The 18,204-nt window shown below is 41.9% G+C and overlaps 1 protein-coding gene across 1 annotated transcript in view; it reads left to right on the top strand.

Moving 5' to 3' along the window:
* Positions 1-3,137: 3,137 nt before the first annotated feature.
* Positions 3,138-18,204, top strand: part of sema5a (sema domain, seven thrombospondin repeats (type 1 and type 1-like), transmembrane domain (TM) and short cytoplasmic domain, (semaphorin) 5A) — a 158,687-nt gene continuing 143,620 nt past the window's right edge. The window contains exon 1 of the mRNA XM_061713089.1: positions 3,138-3,562. The gene's annotated coding sequence lies outside the window, so the exon portion shown is untranslated. The remainder of the gene's footprint in view (positions 3,563-18,204) is intronic.

Genomic DNA, 18,204 nt, shown 5'->3' with positions numbered 1-18,204 from the left:
CTCTTTCAAAAGTGTTACCGTGGCGACGCTAGATGCCAAAAAGCGTGCCCGCCTTCATCTGATTGGTCCATATTTGATAGTTCTCCAAAAGTCACCAAATTTTGCATGCAAGCCAGGCCTGGTGATAAATTTGATATTTCATGGTTTGCTTTAATGGGCGTGGCCTAACGGCTCAACAGCGCCCCCTAGAATACTTTTCTGTGCCATAACTTTTGAATGGTTTGACATAAAGAGTCGTGGGTGGTGTCATGGGACTTGGTATTGAGTCCTTGACCATAATTGGTGAAAATTAGCCCCGCCCCTTCTTCTGATTGGTTGTCCCGATTTTCTTCTATAACTTTTGAATGGTTTGACATAGAGAGTCGTGGGTGGTGTCATCAGATTCTGTATGGAGTCCTTGACCTTCATTGGCCTGAATTAGCCCCGCCCCTTCTTCTGATTGGTTGTCCCTTTTTTCTGCTATAACTTTTGAATGGTTTGATATAGGAAGTCATGGGTGGTGTCATTTCTGATATGCTTATGGGGGGCGGTGGCCGTGAGTGCGAGGGCCCGTTCATCGCTGCTTGCAGCTTTAATTAATGTTTGCATTTGAGGTAAAAGAACTAAGTCAGACTGCTATTTTAAACCTCTGATGAGGTTCAAACATGTTGTTCTTCTTAAGTGATAGTGTCCCTGCATACAAACCTGAGGCAATTTTAACTTTGTATGTGTACAAAAAGTGTTTTAATAACTGTTTATATACATATCTCCGTCCAGTCATCACCATTTTGCTGTAAGACCATGGAAGTCAACTGTTGCATGCAAACTGTAAATCGATTCAAAAGGAGGAATGTTCATGACATCTGCTTCCAACATAGCAGACACCAGGAACTCTTAATTTTGCCCATATTGGCAGCATTTTTAATTGTTTTTTCTTTATATTGAGGTGCGCATGCGTCTGCGTTTTCAGCGTGCCGTCTGAGCAGTTCCAGTAAAAAAAAAGAAAACTATTAATATCTAAGAAACCAACCATTGTAATAAATGACAAAATGCCACCAAAGAACAGAGGCCCCATAAGTGAGAATGAAATGGAGGAAATCAAAAATTCCTTGAAATTTATGACGGAGGGCATAAGCAAACTGGCCAAACAGGTGCAGGTTCACAGGTTTTTCTTGGCACCGTTTCCCCTTTTCTTCATATTCAGAATAATAATGTGTCTCATTCTGTTTTACAAAGCTGGGAAGGTGATATTTAAGTCAAGCCAGATGCCTTCACTCTATCGGCATCAAGTTTTGACTGGTATTCAAAGCCCTGGTATGGGAGGAGGTAAAAGTGGAATTGGTGCATCCAAGACTTGACTGTCTTCATTTAGGTTAGAAAAAAGAAAACGGTTTGAACCATCTTAATACCAAAATATTCATAGAAGGTCTTGTAGAGCTCAAAGTTACAACGATTCATTGAACTGGTTGCAACCCAAATCTAGACGGCAATTTCACTGGCTTCAGTTCCTTTTTAAATGTGTTTATTTTCACTGTCCTCCATATTTAAAAGAACTCATGATTCCATATAACTCTCCATACTCGCTCAGACATGTGAATTTTGCTTTTTTCTTTGTTCCTAGAATTTCAAAAGAGGTTGGTAAAAGATAATTTAATTTTAAAGCTCCTTCAGATTGGAATGATCTTCCTCTCTTTTTGCATTCTATTACCTCTTTTCTTTGTTTTAAGTTGTCATTATACTCTCCTCTTGGAACAAATTGCCTATGTTTTTAATTTATTTATGTATTTTTTGTCCTTTTTTTTCTATTTTTTTTCCCTCTCTGTTATGTTAAATTCATTTCATTGTTCCGGTTATTCAATTTGTCTACTTTGTAACTAGACTTATGTGGGTAAGGGTTGTGTGTGGGAGGGGGTGAGCAAGATGTCTGTGTTTTATGTTTTATGTTATGTATGTCTATACTGTAATGTGATGTATTGTAATGTTGTATGTTTTCTTGGGACCCCTTGAAAATGAGATGGCACATCTCAAGGGGCTATCCTTTAATAAATTCTGAAATTCTGATTTTTATGAAAAACTAAAATTGACCCACTTGTAGAAGTATAATCAGTACTCGAGTTGAGGGGGGATGAGGGGGGATGGCATCCCCCCTGAAATAAAAACGGTCAAAATCATCCCCCCTGTAAAACTGCCATCCCCCCTTTCCATCCCTTATGTCATTTCATCAATGAATGTGGTATTACTGCTATTTCAACAGTCATCACCAGAAAAATAACACCAGAAAAATAACTTATATGACAATTTTCACCTGTTTCAAGTAGATTTTCACTTAAAATAAGTAGGAAAATCTGCCAGTGGGACAAGATTTAGCAAAAAAAATCTTGTTCCACTGGCAGATTTTTCTACTTATTTCAAGTGAAAATCTACTTGAAACAGGTGAAAATTGTTGTTTTTTCCAGTGATGAGTCTTGTTTTAAATGTAATGAGATTTTTTTTACTAAAATGAGACATTTTAACTAGAAATAAGACAAATATTCTTGTTAAGATTTTGAGTTTTTGCAGTGATCCATTTTACTTATCCTGTGAAGGACAGAGGCATATTGATAAGTTCAGAAAACTGTTTTTTATTGTTGTGTTTTGATGTAAGCCCAGTGGATATTTAAAGCTTACAGAAGGCTGCATTTAACTGCTGCTATGACATTCCTGCAGTATTTCTGCAGGTGTTTTGGTCAGTGCTATCATTTGTAATATATTATATTTGTATTCAGCACAAATTATCTGTCCCCATATGATAAAATCCACCATCCCCCCTGATTTTGTTTTTCAACTCGAGTACTGAGTATAATTGACTATATTGAACAAATGTGAGTTCTTCCACTTGTAGCTGAGGTGTGTGGTGGGCTGTGTCTCTCTCCTGCACCTGCAGGACAGCTGTGCGCCGCTGCCACGTCTCTCCTCGCTGCTGGACGCGCAAAGTGGGGGCGCAGTTAAATCGACGCAGAGCCTTCGCCGTAGAGTTCGGCGTAGGGTACGCGGCGACGCGCACCGTACGGTAGAGCCCTACGCCGTACACTCTGCGTTGGTGTAACGCGGAACCATAAATCAGCCTACAGTCCTCAGCCAACCAAACCCGCTCCCTGGGATGCGCAGCTGTATCTGGAAACCTGGCGGACGCATCACTCAACTCTGCTCTTTTGGATGTCCTTTTCTTTCTTTCTTTTTTTTTTGAATTATTTTTTTTCCTCGCGCAAAGGACTGCCCGTTTTAGCTGAGGGGGGGAAAAGTTTGGAGGGCTCCGTCCGTGTCTTTCTGGCTCCGTATCGGTGTGTGGCGCATGCAGCGACAGTGCGGGGTCCGGTTACAGCCGCGCTGCCACCGGCACACACGGCACACGCCGCTCCGAGGGGACGCAGCTCAGTCTCTGCGGAGCCACGGGGGAGTTTTACACAGACACACATCGCTGAGTGAGGATATTTCATCTTGAGCTCATCTTTCCTTTTCGCCTCTCCTCGCCGCTTCTTCCCAGCAGGACAACACGCGCGTCTTCGATCCCTACTAGATGAACGGGAGTTGGGCACCTCACTTGGTAAGATTTTCTTTTACAATATCAGCGAGTGAATATCTGCTGTTGTATTTAAATGTGTCACAGACAGACTTCTCCAGATCCCCCCTGAACGTAGCCTATGTATTATTTGCACGTATTGATTTTCTTCTGATTGACAGTTTTCAATCGATTAGGTGCTCTGATTTTGCATTAACATGCTTGGAATTATGGTGCACGGTGGAAATGCACTAGAAATAAGTCCTAACCCCCACAATAACACAAATAAGCAGTTTTCGAACTTTTCCTTTTTGTCCTGCGGTTTGTGTCCACTTGGTGGAGCTGGCAGAGTGCATCACTGTATCCACGAGCCGTCATCTAAGTCTTAAATCAACACATTTACAGCGGTGTTTGGGTTTTCTTTCTCTCCCTGTTCCCCCCCACACGTCTTAATACTTAGGTCCTGCTATCATCCCCGAAACTTTCAGTGGTTCATGTTTTCTGCACTCATTGAAGCAAACACACACACAAAACAGTTTCTTTCACTCTCAGTAGAAAAAAGATTAATCTACATATTGATTTCATGCACTTTTTCTAAAAGGATTGCATGTCCTCGCTTTTATAAGTAATTCCAAGCCACTATTATTTTACTGGCTAAACTCTTCATTGTGCCTATACAATAAAGATTTCCCTTTTATTTCCTTTGGTTTAGTTATGTCAGAGATGTCAATGTTCAAAGGCCATGGAAATAATTTACAGTCTTCATGAAAAGCCTCTTTTTGTTCAGCTGAACACATTTATTTGAAATTTATTTGTAATGTATAGAAACCATCCAGATACTTTGTTCTCGGTTTGAAGACAGACATCCAGAACTGTCCTTGGTTTTAATTCCAGCTTTTCTCCAGCAAAGCCAGCAATGCTCTTCCACAAAAACATCACTAGCAAAGTATTAATAAATATGTACTTGTCAGTGAGTGAGATATATCAACTAAAGCTGCAAAATTCCCTCCCAAAATTGCGGATGGTGTCGTCAGGAGATGATTTTCATAAAGCAGACTGGATATGAATTCATCCCTTGTCAGTTGGCCCACAGCTCTGTCTGTTCATCAGTGTAATATATAATGGACATCATTGCTGACTAAGTCATCCACCTGATATTGTTTTTCAGGCTTGAGGCATGCACCCATGTAGAAATGTTTTATTTGTACTTTTCTTTACTCTGATGTTTTGTGCAGAGTAGAATCCTCTGCATGCTGTTTTTAATTCCATTGGTAGTCGGAGTATTTGGTGCTTGTTGTGCCCATGGTAGGATTTTTGACACAGTCCTCTGATGTGAAGGCCTCCACGAGGACCCCTGAGAATGCTGCGACTCGTCCCATCGGTCGCGCCGCGCTCACCAGTGGAAATAAGTGACCCTCAATCCAGACAGTAGAATTACTACAGACTCACAGCGCACAGACCTTTATTGGACATTGAATGTTAAAATCCCTCAGGAAACGAAGAGAGGAGAAAGAATCGAGGGCGAGAGGGAGGTCACAAAAGTGTTGAGTCAAGAAATAATGTGATATTATGCCTTTTGGCAAAAGTTTTTTTTTTTATCGCAGTTGAGCTGCTGAAGAGATACTGCATTGAAAAAAAACAACTTTGGACATAATAATTACCTAGATGATTGAACATTTTTAGCCTCTCAGATGTGATTTCTGTACATGATAGTTTTCTTAATCCTCAGTGAGAGTAGATTTAATATCTTTGGGATTAAAAATGGAAGATTGGCACATCAGTAAGGTCTGCCAACTCTGATGTGTAATTTGACTCACCTTCTCATTGAAAGCATATATAGTTTTCAAATATAGAGCAGATTAATCTCTTAATGATCAGTAGGGACTAAAATGACTAACACTTACCTTCCAGGCATTCCTATTGGTACTAATGGGTCTGTCATGTGGAAACCAGTCTCTCATTCTTGCGTTTAGTCAAGAGCGATATGATATTTGCGTTGTGATGGGAGTTTGCCCCGGCGTTGACACTTGCAGAAACTCCACAATTAGCCCCTAACCAAGAAATGAAAATGATCCTCTGCGAGCTCTGTGGCCACCATGGAGACCGAATGAATGACAAGCCCATTGTAGCTGTTGACCTTTGTCAATGGACATCCCTCCAGGGGGGTTGAACCCTGCTGGGAGTGAAAATGAAAGGCATAATCATGCACGTGTAAACTAAGCAGTCATTACCCTTTGCCCCCTCGGTGCTCTTTAAGGGCGCTTGGTTACTTATTTACTTCACACCAGCAAGATGGGTCTCCCGGACAGTCTGTGTCTGTACACACTGCCTCACAAAAGTTCTGGGTTTATTGTCTGAGGACTGCATGGGGAACACCGTTTGCACAGATTCCCCTCAGTGGATGATTTATGGTTCTTATGCACGTAAATTTGGACTGAGTGAAACAATAGTTGGAGTGGTTTACTGTTCTTCCCTGCTGTGCTTTGTCTTCTCACTACCACAGGCTGTTTACTCAGCGCAACCACTTTGCCATTATTCCCTCCTTCCCTCGGTCCTCCCGCCACTTCCGATTGCAAGTGGGCAGCAGGTCTAGGGAACTAACCCACATAGAAGTCGCCGATTCCAAATATTTGCGCTCCTCTCCCCATAACAGAGAAAGTTGAAGAGGATGTAAGAAAAATATTTTTTCTTTCCTTTTTCACGTCTCCTGTTGTCAGTCATTTAGTGAGATGCTGTGATGTTTCTATGGCAACACCAAGGTTTCCCACAGTGGATTCGAGGGCCTGTCCATCACAAAGGAGAGGACTGTTCATCATCAAACAACAGTTCTCGTCTTCACCGCAGAAAGTCCCAATGGTTTTCTAAGAAACTGCGCGGAAGTTATCAAGCGGGATGCGCAATGCAACCCCGTGGCTCCTGGTTTTTATCTATTGTTTATTTTTGTACGATTCCACTTGGTGCTACATCTCTTTCCGTCAAGGTCAGCTGACAAAGATTTGGCACTTCAAAAAGAAAAAAAAACGTACAACTACAAGGAGTGTTGTATAAATGTTCACAGTTGGGAAAAAAAGGGATTTATGGGAAAACACAGAAAAAACACAGACACGGTGGAGGCAGACACGAGGAAAGAGGTGCATGTTGTATAAATAGTGGAGGTGCTTGTGTGTAATCAGACACAGACAGCTGTTCTCTGATGGGACGTATCCTTGTAAAACAGACAGAGGAAGGTGCGATAATTTCACACTGCATGTTAAACAGCAGAAAAATCACAGGAGCAGGTGTAGGAAATAATTTGATTTCAGACTGAGGCGCAAGCGAGCGGCATGCGATCCTTGATGTGCTATTATTTCTGCTGCCTCGGATCCAAGAATGAATGTCTGCGGTTTGAGTGAAACATCCAGTTTCCTGTCCACACGTCAGGGGGAATTAGCTCCGCTGAGCCGGCCGTCACTCGGCAGCACTGTTACACTACATTAGCTCTGTCCCTCTCCCCGCTACAACCTCAAACTCCTCTCAAATAGCAAAGGGATCTGTCTTTTAACCATAACGCCAGCGCAGGAAGAAGAGGGAGACTCTATTTGGGTCACGATTAAATAATCCCCAAAGCCTCTTTTTCACCAGGGATGAAGCCAAGAGGATGTTTGAAAGGTTAAACAGAGATGGATCCAAACTTCTCTGACAACAGAAGAAGTGGTTATTGTAAACTTATTTCTTTTTTTTTTAATTAAGATTTGACTTCTCCCTTCGCACTCTTGTCAGTGTGTGAGGTTGGCAAGAGATAGAGAAGTGAAGAGGACAGGAGCAGTGAGAGGGTGTGATGGGGCGTGATGAGACAGGGACAAAGAAAAAAAGAGGTGAAAAGAGGATTTTACAATCAGAAACTGGGGATGAAAGAGTGAAGAAGCCTTGCCAGTCTTTGTTTATTGACTGATTGAGTGCCACGGGGCCATTTGAAGGCTGAAATGAGTCACGACTTGTCACCTAACACACATGCAGACACGCAGAGGGAGAAGTGGATCTTTTTTTTTTCCCCCTCTCTTTGGGCCGTCGCCTCGCTGTATTTCTCAGAAAGATGAATGACTTTGAAGCGTGAATGAGGGGATCATTTGATAGCAGCTCACAGCTCATATATTTCTCTTTTGTAGGAGCTTCTTCTTTTCAGGCTGCGGCTTGTACCTGTGAGGTGAGAGCGAGAACTGGACTGCCTCCTGTGAGACTTTGACACTCTTTGCTATGAATAGTCGCAGCTAAATTACCAGCCATTACCAGAGCCGGCACTTGGTTGCCTGAGTGTTTGTCTTGTGTGCGTTCACATCATGAGAAAGTAACATGGCTAAAATGTTTCTTGGGTGTGAGGGGTTTTATTCCCTTGTTGGATGTACATACTTGCATCTTATCTTTATGGAGCATAAGAAGCTCTTTTGATGTGATGTGTTTGGAGCTATCGGAGATTCATCTATCGCAGCTATACAAACAACCAGAGACGCTTTAATTTGATCAGTGAGAGGGTATAAATAAAGAAAAATCCTTTAATCTGTAGCAAATGAAAACATTTATCTCTTAGTTTTTAAATATTATGAGAGGCTAATCAGAGCAATATCCTGGAAAAAAAAATATTAAAGTTGCAGGATGATGATTCCCATAGAGATGGTTGAGAAAATGAAATTAGAGAGCGTGCCTTATTCTTTTTATCCAACCTTAAATGAACATTTGCGATAAGATCTAAAAGATAAAGCAGTGCACTACATGTAGTTGAGCCATGCAGAAAAAAAGGGGGGAATGGAAAAGACGTATGGAGGGAGATTAGATGAAAGATATAAAGAGAGAAGGGTGACAGAGGTGAATAGATAGAAGATAAGAACTGAAGTTTCCAAGACTGTTTTTTTTTATTGTAAAAATGAAGGGAGGAACAAAACAGGAGATGGGAATATACAAGGATTGACGAGCAGACAGGCGGACTAGCTTTGAGAGGAATAATACTACAAGGAGAGTCTCTGTGGAGGCGCCGGCTCCCAGATGCATCAGTCTGTTGGGCTCAGTTGTCAGTGCTGGAGGTCTTCAGAGGGGGACCGACAGCGAGGGAGCAGGCCAGAGACGGAAAAAAAGAAGGCACAGGCAGCACGAGAGGGAGAGATAAAGGCAGAAAAGAGAAGAAACAGTGAAGAAAAGGCGTATGCTTCCTCACTCCGCATAATCCCCCTAAATCCTCTGCACATGTATATTTTCAGTGTGCTTACTGCAAAAGAAATCCTTTCAAACAGCATCCTCTCACTGTCAGCAACCCAAAAATCAACACATTATCAAAATCCACAACTGTTGATCTGCTCACCTGAGTCGCTCTCAGGTATTTTGGAGACTCTTTCATCCACAGTTTCAACCTCTCTGGCTGCAGACTGCTGTTGAGATTTCAGTTTCCCTGCTGCCTCTGCTCCCTCGTGCTTCAAAATGAATGCATGTTTTGTTTTATTTTGTTCGTTCGCTTTCCCATTTTTATAGCAGCAACTTTTGAAATTAGGACTTACTCTGAAATACTATTAAGGATAAGAAAAAAAAACAATGGTTCTCATGAATTTTGGATCGCGCAAGAAACAGTCCCATTTTTCTTGTACATTTCTGCAGAAGAAAGCAAAGATTACAGCAGACTCCTGAGACAGATAAAATAAATAAATAAAGAAGGAATCGCACCACAGAACTTTGTTGCTGCACAGTTAATAATCTCACAGCCCGTTAGATTTATCTTGTGGACCTTTGAAGCGGTCCGACTCCAAGCAGTTGGATGCAAAAAGAATAAAATGTCCAATTGTGTGTGTGTGAGTTTAAATACAACATACTGGCTACTTTTCTACCATCTCTTAGAAGAAGAATGCATTTTACACATTGATGAATTACTCTAATAAGGCTGTTTCTAACATTTTTGCCCATATAGCTGCTTTTTTCTGCTTTCTTTTCTTTAATTTCATTTACTGAATAACCTGTAGCTCTTGTTAAAATCGTTCCACTTAAGTGGGATTTTCAGTGTCGGGCTTGTTCTCATGGTGCGGTATCTCACCGTACTCGTATTAGAGCTTCATCTTAGACAGAGGCTTTGCCCTCTCCTTCACATCGTGACCTTTTTTTGCTTGAGCTCAGTGGGGTGTCATGCAGCTTGAGCTGAACAACCATAGCTAAAAAAGTTTTTTCCACGTCCTCTGGTTATTTATAGAACAAGAAAAAGACATATTTCTTCTACTTCATTATCGAGAGAGCTAACATTCCACGTCTATCACGCCAAAATCAGAATGTCAACAAAAATTTTGTTAAAGTGGAAAATGAGGAAATTACCTCCATTACGCAGCAGTTTCACTAAAAAACACACACTTTATTTTTCTGGAAAACAAAAAAAGAGCACAATTTTGTGGCAAAGTGCTCTTTCAAGTGCACCCATTGTTTTCCAACACCTTTCCTGCAAACACCTCCCTCCCTCCAGACATGAGACCCTAGAGTCGCGCTCTTTACCCGGCTGTGTTCAGCAGCCGGGCCAATGTGTAGTCTAGCAGCTCAACGACACAATGCTGCCTCAGTTCTGAAGGTGAAACCACATGGAGGATGTGTGGTCTGATCTAAACCACCAGCAGTGAATAATAAACCACTCATTATTCCCTCTGTATAACATTTCATTCTTCCTTGAATAAACTTGCAGGAAAAACGAGCACCCTGTTGGAAACTGTCTGGCCGTCTGCCAACAACGAGCACCTTCTCTCTTTTTTTTTTTTTTGCTGTTGATTTGCATCCGACTTGACTTTGATTTTTCTTAAATGTTTTCATCAGAGGAAAGAGTCATTTTGAGCTGAATACTATTGCACACAGCTGGGAGTTTTGTATAAAGGGATGCAAAATGTAGCCAGGCACTCTGTTTTCAGTGATAAGGATATCTGCCATTGCAAAAGACAAAGGAGTAGCTCAGGAGGTATTGCCAGGAGTATGTATTTTAGTGTTGTTTTTCTCCAACTCACAGTTGTTGGTCGGTTAATACAGGGGAGAACGTTTCTATTCTATTCCTCCTGGTCTATTGTGCTTTCGAGTTCCTTAGAGACGTGAGCTACGTTCAAAGGCTGAGCCGACTCTTGACCCGGAGCTTCTTGGCACCGAAGTAGATTATTTAAAGTTCTTGTTCTTGCATAAAAAGAAAAAGAAAATATCTTGAAGAAACACAAATGCAACCCAAAACAGACACATCACTAGCGTGGACAAATCTTAGGGGGTGTGTTGTGTGTTTTTGTGTTTTACAGGGAGGCATTAAAACCCTGCAGCGCCACGCGGTGTAGGCAGAGATTTGACTGAGGAAGAAAAGGCTGTCGAATAGGAGAAGCTAACCCAAGCGAGTTATATTAAGCACGTACAGTATGTTAAGAGTGTTTATTATACATTGAAGTCACGTGTCGGGGCCCTTGGCGTCAGAAGGGTGCAGATCCACTGAAAGGGAAGTCTCTGGTTTCACTTTCTCATACTGCTCTTGTTCCTGCTTTTTGACCTCCGGCTGACCAGGCCTGACCCTAACGCTGACCCTTTCAAAGAAAGAGATATGGGGATGCAAGAAAAGAATATAAATGCACATAAACACACTTTTTCTTTCCCTCTTTTTTTCTAAATACTGTTTATTACCACAGCAGGGGATGAAAAGAAGCGGGAGCGATGGCTCGTTCTTCCCTAACAAGGATAAGCTGAGATCAGCGCAGGCAAATCATTTTAAACGGAGGATAACATGGATTTTGTTGCAGGAAACCTCCACCGTTGTTTTTTGACTCAAGCCCCTGCAGAACGCTCCAGCGAGGGATACAACTCCTACGCAGTGGATACATCTCCTCTGGACTTGCCCAGTACATAACACTTTGTTGCAATGCTCCTGTTGTCATTAAAAATAGACCTCTGCCCTTGTGAAAGCACGGCCTCGGAGCATCCCGATCTATTTTGTGCTCCACAGTCCTCCTTAAAGGCTTTCCGTGGGGGGAAAAGTACTCCCCTCACTGCAACAGCTAAGGGCAAGAGGGCATTCCTTCCTGCAAGGTCAACGTTCTTTTATTGACTTTAGAAAAGCATGTGAAAAGGAGTTGGATTGCACCGTGTGAAGCGGAAAATGCTGCTGAAGACCAGCAAGCAGCTGAATCTCAAGAGGTAACTGAGCGTGTAAAGATTGGTCATTTGACTGATCTCCAGTGTCTCTGTTGGTAGCTCAAACACTTGAACTGTACAGACAGGAGAAGAGCTGCAAAGAATTCTCCGTTTGACTTTTTTTTCCGTTTTTCTTCACCGTGTTGCAAAAGCGTCCGCCCTCCTGCTCCTTCTGTAATGAAGACTTTCATCTACATGCACAACTATATTTATTCTCAGTGGGGAATAGTATTTTTCACTGGCCCCCTTTCTGTGTTGAGAAGGTCAGGGAGCGGGCTCTGGATGCAGTAACTCACACGGGGACGCTAACAGCCCTTGTTTTATGGGCGGGCTCGTGTGTTAATAGGGCTGGAAAAACAGCAGTTTCTTCATCCCGGAGCCATTTCGGCCAATTCAACACACACAGTGGCGATGGCAGGTCACAAAGAAGCCTGCTGTAACCTGTCATTGTCATCAGTGGAGGACCCCACCCACGCTGGCTCCTGCTGTTCCCCTCTCCCAGCCCCGTTAATCATAATCAACAGTTCCTTATTCAAATGTACAGTATATTTTCTCTTGGCCTGCAAGAAAGAAAAACCTTTTTTTTTCTCTTCTTTTTTTTTTTAAGTGGATTCTGCCGGTGTGATCTCTCACCCTCTCCGATATCCAAAGTTTGTCAAGTTCAGCTCAACCAGTTTTAGTAATTGGCGGATTAAAGTCATGTCATTTCATATTTGATTTCCGCTGTATGGTGTTACAGTGTGAGTCAATGACATTCAAAGTTCTCGCTGAACTTTTCAGAAGCGGCAGAAGCTAATTAAGTGACGGCAAAATAATTAAAAATACCTCCGGCACAAAAAAAAGATGAAACGTCTCCAACATATCCCCATTTAGCTGCAGCACATGATTGCTTGAAGGAAGGTAAAGGATGTTAATTGCAGTGTACTGACGTGCGATTTACCGCCACTGTTGTCAAGCTATTGTTTCCCAGAAAGTACCCAAAGAAACATTTCATCCCTTTATTTCTGCCTCATCAACTTGACTATTATTTAGCCGCACGTCTGATTAGGTGGCGGGATCTGCACGGTGTGTCACTCAAACATCCTCGCGTACTCGCCTCATACAAAAGCCTGTAACTCGACGGGGCTGATTAATGCAGATTACGCGCCTGTATCACGTGCTGGAACACAGAGAGCTTTTTGCACGAGATTTATTTTTCTACTGGAAACAAAAGGAGCGCTCGGTAGGGATGGGCGGTATGGACTAAAAAATGTGTCTCGATAATTTCTGGCATTTATAACGATAAAAATGACGATAAAAAAAATACCAATTCAACTCCACCTTTGTAACTATAAATCTATCTCGCTCTTAGATCCGCCATGTTTGTTACAAAAAAAACGTCATCAACGGGAATTTTTCTTTCTTTCTTTCTTTCTTTCTTTCTTTCTTTCTTTCTTTCTTTCTTTCTTTCTTTCTTTCTTTCTTCACGTACATTCTTTCTTTCTTTCTTTCTTTCTTTCTTTCTTTCTTTCTTTCTTTCTTTCTTTCTTTCTTTCTTTCTTTCTTTCTTTCTTTCTTTCTTTCTTTCTTTCTTTCTTTCTTTCTTTCTTTCTTTCTTTCTTTCTTTCTTTCTTTCTTCACGTACATTGTGCGTGGATTTAACGCCATAAATCGCCATAATTTAGACTTTACACAAAAACACCATCAACAGGAATTTATCGTTTTTACCGCGTGATGACAAATTCTTACCGTGGAGAATGTTTTTGGCGGTTTATCGTGAACGGTAAAATATCGCCCATTCCTAGCGCTCGGACACGAAAGCTTGAATTTATGGATGAATCTAGAAAAAAAGAGAAGAAAAGCAGCTGTGAAAGGAGAGAAAAAGACAGGCAGAGTAAAAGTAGGTAGACCCTTGGTGGGTTGGAGCTAAGCACACCTGGAGGCCACATGTGGATCAACCCCGCCTACCCCCACCAGCGTCCCGGCCTGGAAAACTCCACTCATCATTATAGCTAAGGGTGCAGGGGATCATTAAGTCATTATTTATGCGCTCTCTGCTGTTTTATCACCTTCAGACACAGCCTCACGACGCAGACACCCACACTCACAGCCCCGCAAGAATAACATAATTGTTTGAGACAGCCGAGGGCTTGTGTCTAATAGAAAAAGTGCAGACATTAACAGTCTGGGGCAACTGCAGAGACCACTCACCCACATTTCTTTCTTTCTTTCTTTCTTTCTTTCTTTTTTTCTTCCCCTGCCATATCCCCCTGTTGGGCTCATTTGCACCTTATTGAGATTATTTTACATGCCGCTCACAGAACAAACCTTCACTTCCACATTTTTTTCCCAGGTTGGGGGATGAAGTAGCTGAGAGGACGTTTTTACAGGCAATTTCCTCTTTATAATAGTAGCTGTTTGCTGGATGAGCTCAGTTAGGAGCGCATCGCAAACAAAGCACTTTAAGCTTCCCCTCGGCCAATTTCAGCTTCTTGCCCTGTAACATTTTTTTTGTAGCTTGTAAAAGCAGTCTTGAGGTTGTAGATACTTGTTGTGTGAGTTGGTTTATTTCAAGCTGTTATCCTTTTTATCAGGGGGGGGCCGTCTGAATCCATTTCCCACCCACTCCGTCGTCATTTCACACGGTGGCGGATGATTACTGTCATATGATTGCAGTTTACAACAAACACAACTCAGAAAAAAGTCTGAGGAAGAGACATCTGGGGTGGAGGTGGTCTTGAAAAATAAAAAAGCGGAAGGCACGTTGAATGTGATGTTAAACAGAGCTGCTCTGTGCTGCACCTGGAGCCGGGGCTCTTGTGAAAGGCCACGCACAGTCAGCTCCCTGGACTCGGCAGCCTCAGATACTTGCTGTTTCCCTTGGTGTTTCATTTCATTTTTCTTTAAAAGGGAGAACTGTTGCTTTTCCAGCTGTGCCAAACCACCTCACCCTGACTCTTTCCTCTCGTTGTTTTCATGTCCTCATTCAATTACCCCTGTGTGACCACTCTCTTGACACACACACACACTGCAACGATGTGACGAACTGCAGTTTCATGGCATGTGGTGTGTTATTTATGGAGATCTCAGGCATTCTTCATAGCCAAACCACGCTTCAACTTCGGTCGATCTTTGCTTTCTATCAAGTGACTAAAACTCTTCTTTCTTCCCACCTTCATGTTCTGGTAATCCTCTCCATTCTCCTCTTAGCTCATCCCTCCTTTTGTTCCGGCCTAACCGCTTTAACAGCCTTCTCTTCTTTATTCTAGCCACCTCTATCCTTGTCATGTCCCTCAATTCCACCTCATCCAACCTCTACCCATCATTCTCTCTTTCATTTCTTCCCCATCCTTTGTCCCTCTATTCCTCCCATTATTACTGGTCTCTCTTCAATAATCTACCTCAAGTGACCCTAAACTTGACTTTGTCGCCCCTACTTTTGCTGCTCCCCTTTTGAAAAGCAGCGCAGTGTGAGAGTGACGGCCTTTACTTCATTGAGTTTCACTCCTGAGACAGCTGAGCAGCTCAGTGCCCTCATGAATTACCGGCAGACACACATGGACAGAAATACATTCATTTTCATGGACATTTGCACGTCTGGGCATTTCTACCCATAAGCCCATTTGAAAAGTAATACATACAGCAGTTGTTACACATGCAACCATCCTGAAGAACTCAAAAAGGGTGCTCAACTGGTAAATTAGAGGCAGTTTTAAGGCACTGTCACACATGTGTGCACTTAAATGTGTTCTGACTTTTTCCCCTTGACTGCAAAAAAAATGACTAACCATGTGATGATTTAATGTCAGAGGAGGGCTCATTGGTATTCTGTCACCAAAGAAACTATTAATTATAGTTTGATAAAAAGTCAGCAGATAATATGACAAAAATGACAGTATTCTTTGTCACAAACATGATTAAATCTATTTTAAGAAGTGCTCAGATGTAATTAATGTCCCACTGATGTTGACATTGTGCATAAAGAATGAGATTGAAAAAAAAAACTGAGACATGTCAAAGTAATTACACAATTGCTTGAAATAGGTTTATAACACTTTTTTCCCCCGCTTTTACTGTTTAACCTCTCCAGCAGCACAGTGCCATTCTCCATGCCTGCTCTTAACCAGTTTTGCGTATTTCCATTATGAAATGACCTTTGATGGTGAAAATCAATTGAGGAGATGCAATGCTGACACCTTCTGCAAGATTTCATGTAGATTCTGCTCGAAAATTGCTTTAGTGAGATGCCCTTTGTGCCTCCAGCTTGCTGATTATTTAAACCATAGTCCTGCTTCAATGTGCGTTTCAGCATATTACTATCTAAAAATCATCTGGCATCTGGCATGCCACAGTGAAATCTGCATAAGACGTGCATTCATCAGGCATAATACACCTGCAAATCAGAAAAAGTGGAAAATGGAAAGGTTAGGTACGGAAAAAGTAAAATAGGTTGTGTCAGCAGGTTATTGTTATCATGATATCTGTAATGTCTTGATCCTTGCATCGAGAACCATCATTCACGGTAAAAGGCTACAACAGAATCTCTGGGTTCAGAGCTATCTGAAATGGACCATCACACAGAGGTGTGATGCGTCTTGTGGAATCTGGATGTTTGTTGAGATAACTGAGCGCCAAGTGCATTGGACCAATGCATTAATCAATAAGGACAGTCGTACTGGTTAACGAATCAAAGAAAGCCAACAAGACAGAACATGTAATAACTCAGACTCATACAGTCTGCGGTGTCAGTAAAAGTGGCTTTGGCTCAAAAGGTAATCCAGATCTCTGCCAATCTGAGAGTTGGTTGTTGGATTCCTGGCCTCAAAAGCCATATGTTGGAATGTCGTTGGGCAAAACTCTGCACCGCAAAAACAGCTCTCTTAGAAATAAGCACAATATTCATAAACTGAGTCAAAATTGCCTTTTTTTAAGCAAAAATATTTTTTTCCATAGGATAATAACACGTTTCTCGACTAAAGTTTTTAAAAACGAGCAAAACTGTCTATAATAGTCCTCTAGACTTTGTGGAATAAGTGTTTTCTTACTTAGAAAATAGCTTTTTCACAGCTAATCCTTGATTGCCCCTTGATTGTGTCATGTGACTTATACTACCTACATTGTTTTATATAAATTCTCCTGGCAAAAATTCTTCTGGTAAAAAAAAACAAAATCGCCCCCCTCAGAGTTTTCACAGACTCGCAAATGACCAAAATTTTTTGAACCAGGCTGTAAATATGTTTATCTCTGCTATAAATTTGAACATGTGAGTCAATGGAGATTGAATCTCTTTTGGAGGCAGCCTCCGTCGGTCGGCCGAGGAACTGCAAGAGTCTCAACCCTGAAGTCTGAAGTAAATACTTGAAGAAGCAGAAAGGAGATTTTGTCCTTTTTAGCTCAGTAGATCCCCCTATAGACACGGAGGTTAAGTCACTGTTGGTTTTAAGTGACAGGAAGATTTGTTGGATCTCTTTTTTGGGCACTTTCTCTTCATTACTTTCTTGAAGCTCTTAGTCTCTTTGGCTCTGGTGTCAAATTGTAGCTCTTTGAATTGGTACAAGGGGAGTCCAGTGTTACTATGGCTGGTTTTTGCCGACGGCAGGGATGGGAAAGCGTGGGTACTAGATGAGCCTTCTTAAAAGTAATTAAGTTTCCCTTCAAATGCAACCGAAACTGACATATTAACATGAAGAAAAGTACACTTTGCTGCTTTAAAACACTCACCATGCCGGTGGCTACAGCAGCGATGGGCACAGCTAGTCAGTGGGACAGCTGTGCACACGTGCTTTTATTTTACACACAGGCCTCAAGGTAGTAAAAAAGTCACACAAACACACAAAGATATACGGACAGAAATGTCTGTTTTGGGCCTGCAATCACCCCAATGGGGGGTGTGTCAACGGCAATGGAGACCACACAGTAAATGAAGACAGCGCTCTTGCGAGTAACTCCAGGGGATTTAGAGCAGTGAGGGGGTATTAACCAGGACCACAACCTGTAATTGCTATCATAATTACACAGGAAGGTTTTTTTTTTCTTTCTCAAATTAATACATGCCATAATTTTAGGCAATTTAGGTCAGTCGACCAAAATCTCAAGAGCTCACAATCTTATTAGGTTCTTAGGTGTTGTAACATATATATGTGTGTGTGTGTGTTCCGATGAATATGCATTGAGGGGGCAAGTTAACTTTTTTCCATCTCCGCAGCAAATATGAAGCAGAACCTAAACATAGAAAGTGAATTAATATATTAGAGTTAAAAGCGAAGAGATCCAGCTTTGATGTGGAGCCATCAAAGGCATTGTGAAGCTGCACAGTTCAGAGGGCCAGTGTTGCACTGTACAGTATATTTAGCTGTGAGCTTAAATTAGACCCGTCACAACCATCGATACCCGCCATGCCTTCTTGTGTCTCCCTTCATCTGTCAGGGAAGTTTATGTACGGTAGCGGTTGCCGTGGATATGAGCGCATTGTTTCTGCTCCTCAATACTGTGGTGGCATGCATGCGTAAAAAGATAGAAATGGTGTAAGGCAGTGATTCTTAACCATAGGGCCGCGGCCC

This window comes from Cololabis saira, chromosome 22 (assembly GCF_033807715.1).
Source record: "Cololabis saira isolate AMF1-May2022 chromosome 22, fColSai1.1, whole genome shotgun sequence".
Taxonomy (NCBI): domain Eukaryota; kingdom Metazoa; phylum Chordata; class Actinopteri; order Beloniformes; family Belonidae; genus Cololabis; species Cololabis saira.
The sequence above is the reverse complement of the archived record's forward strand: the minus strand, read 5'-3'. Positions and strand labels throughout refer to the sequence as shown.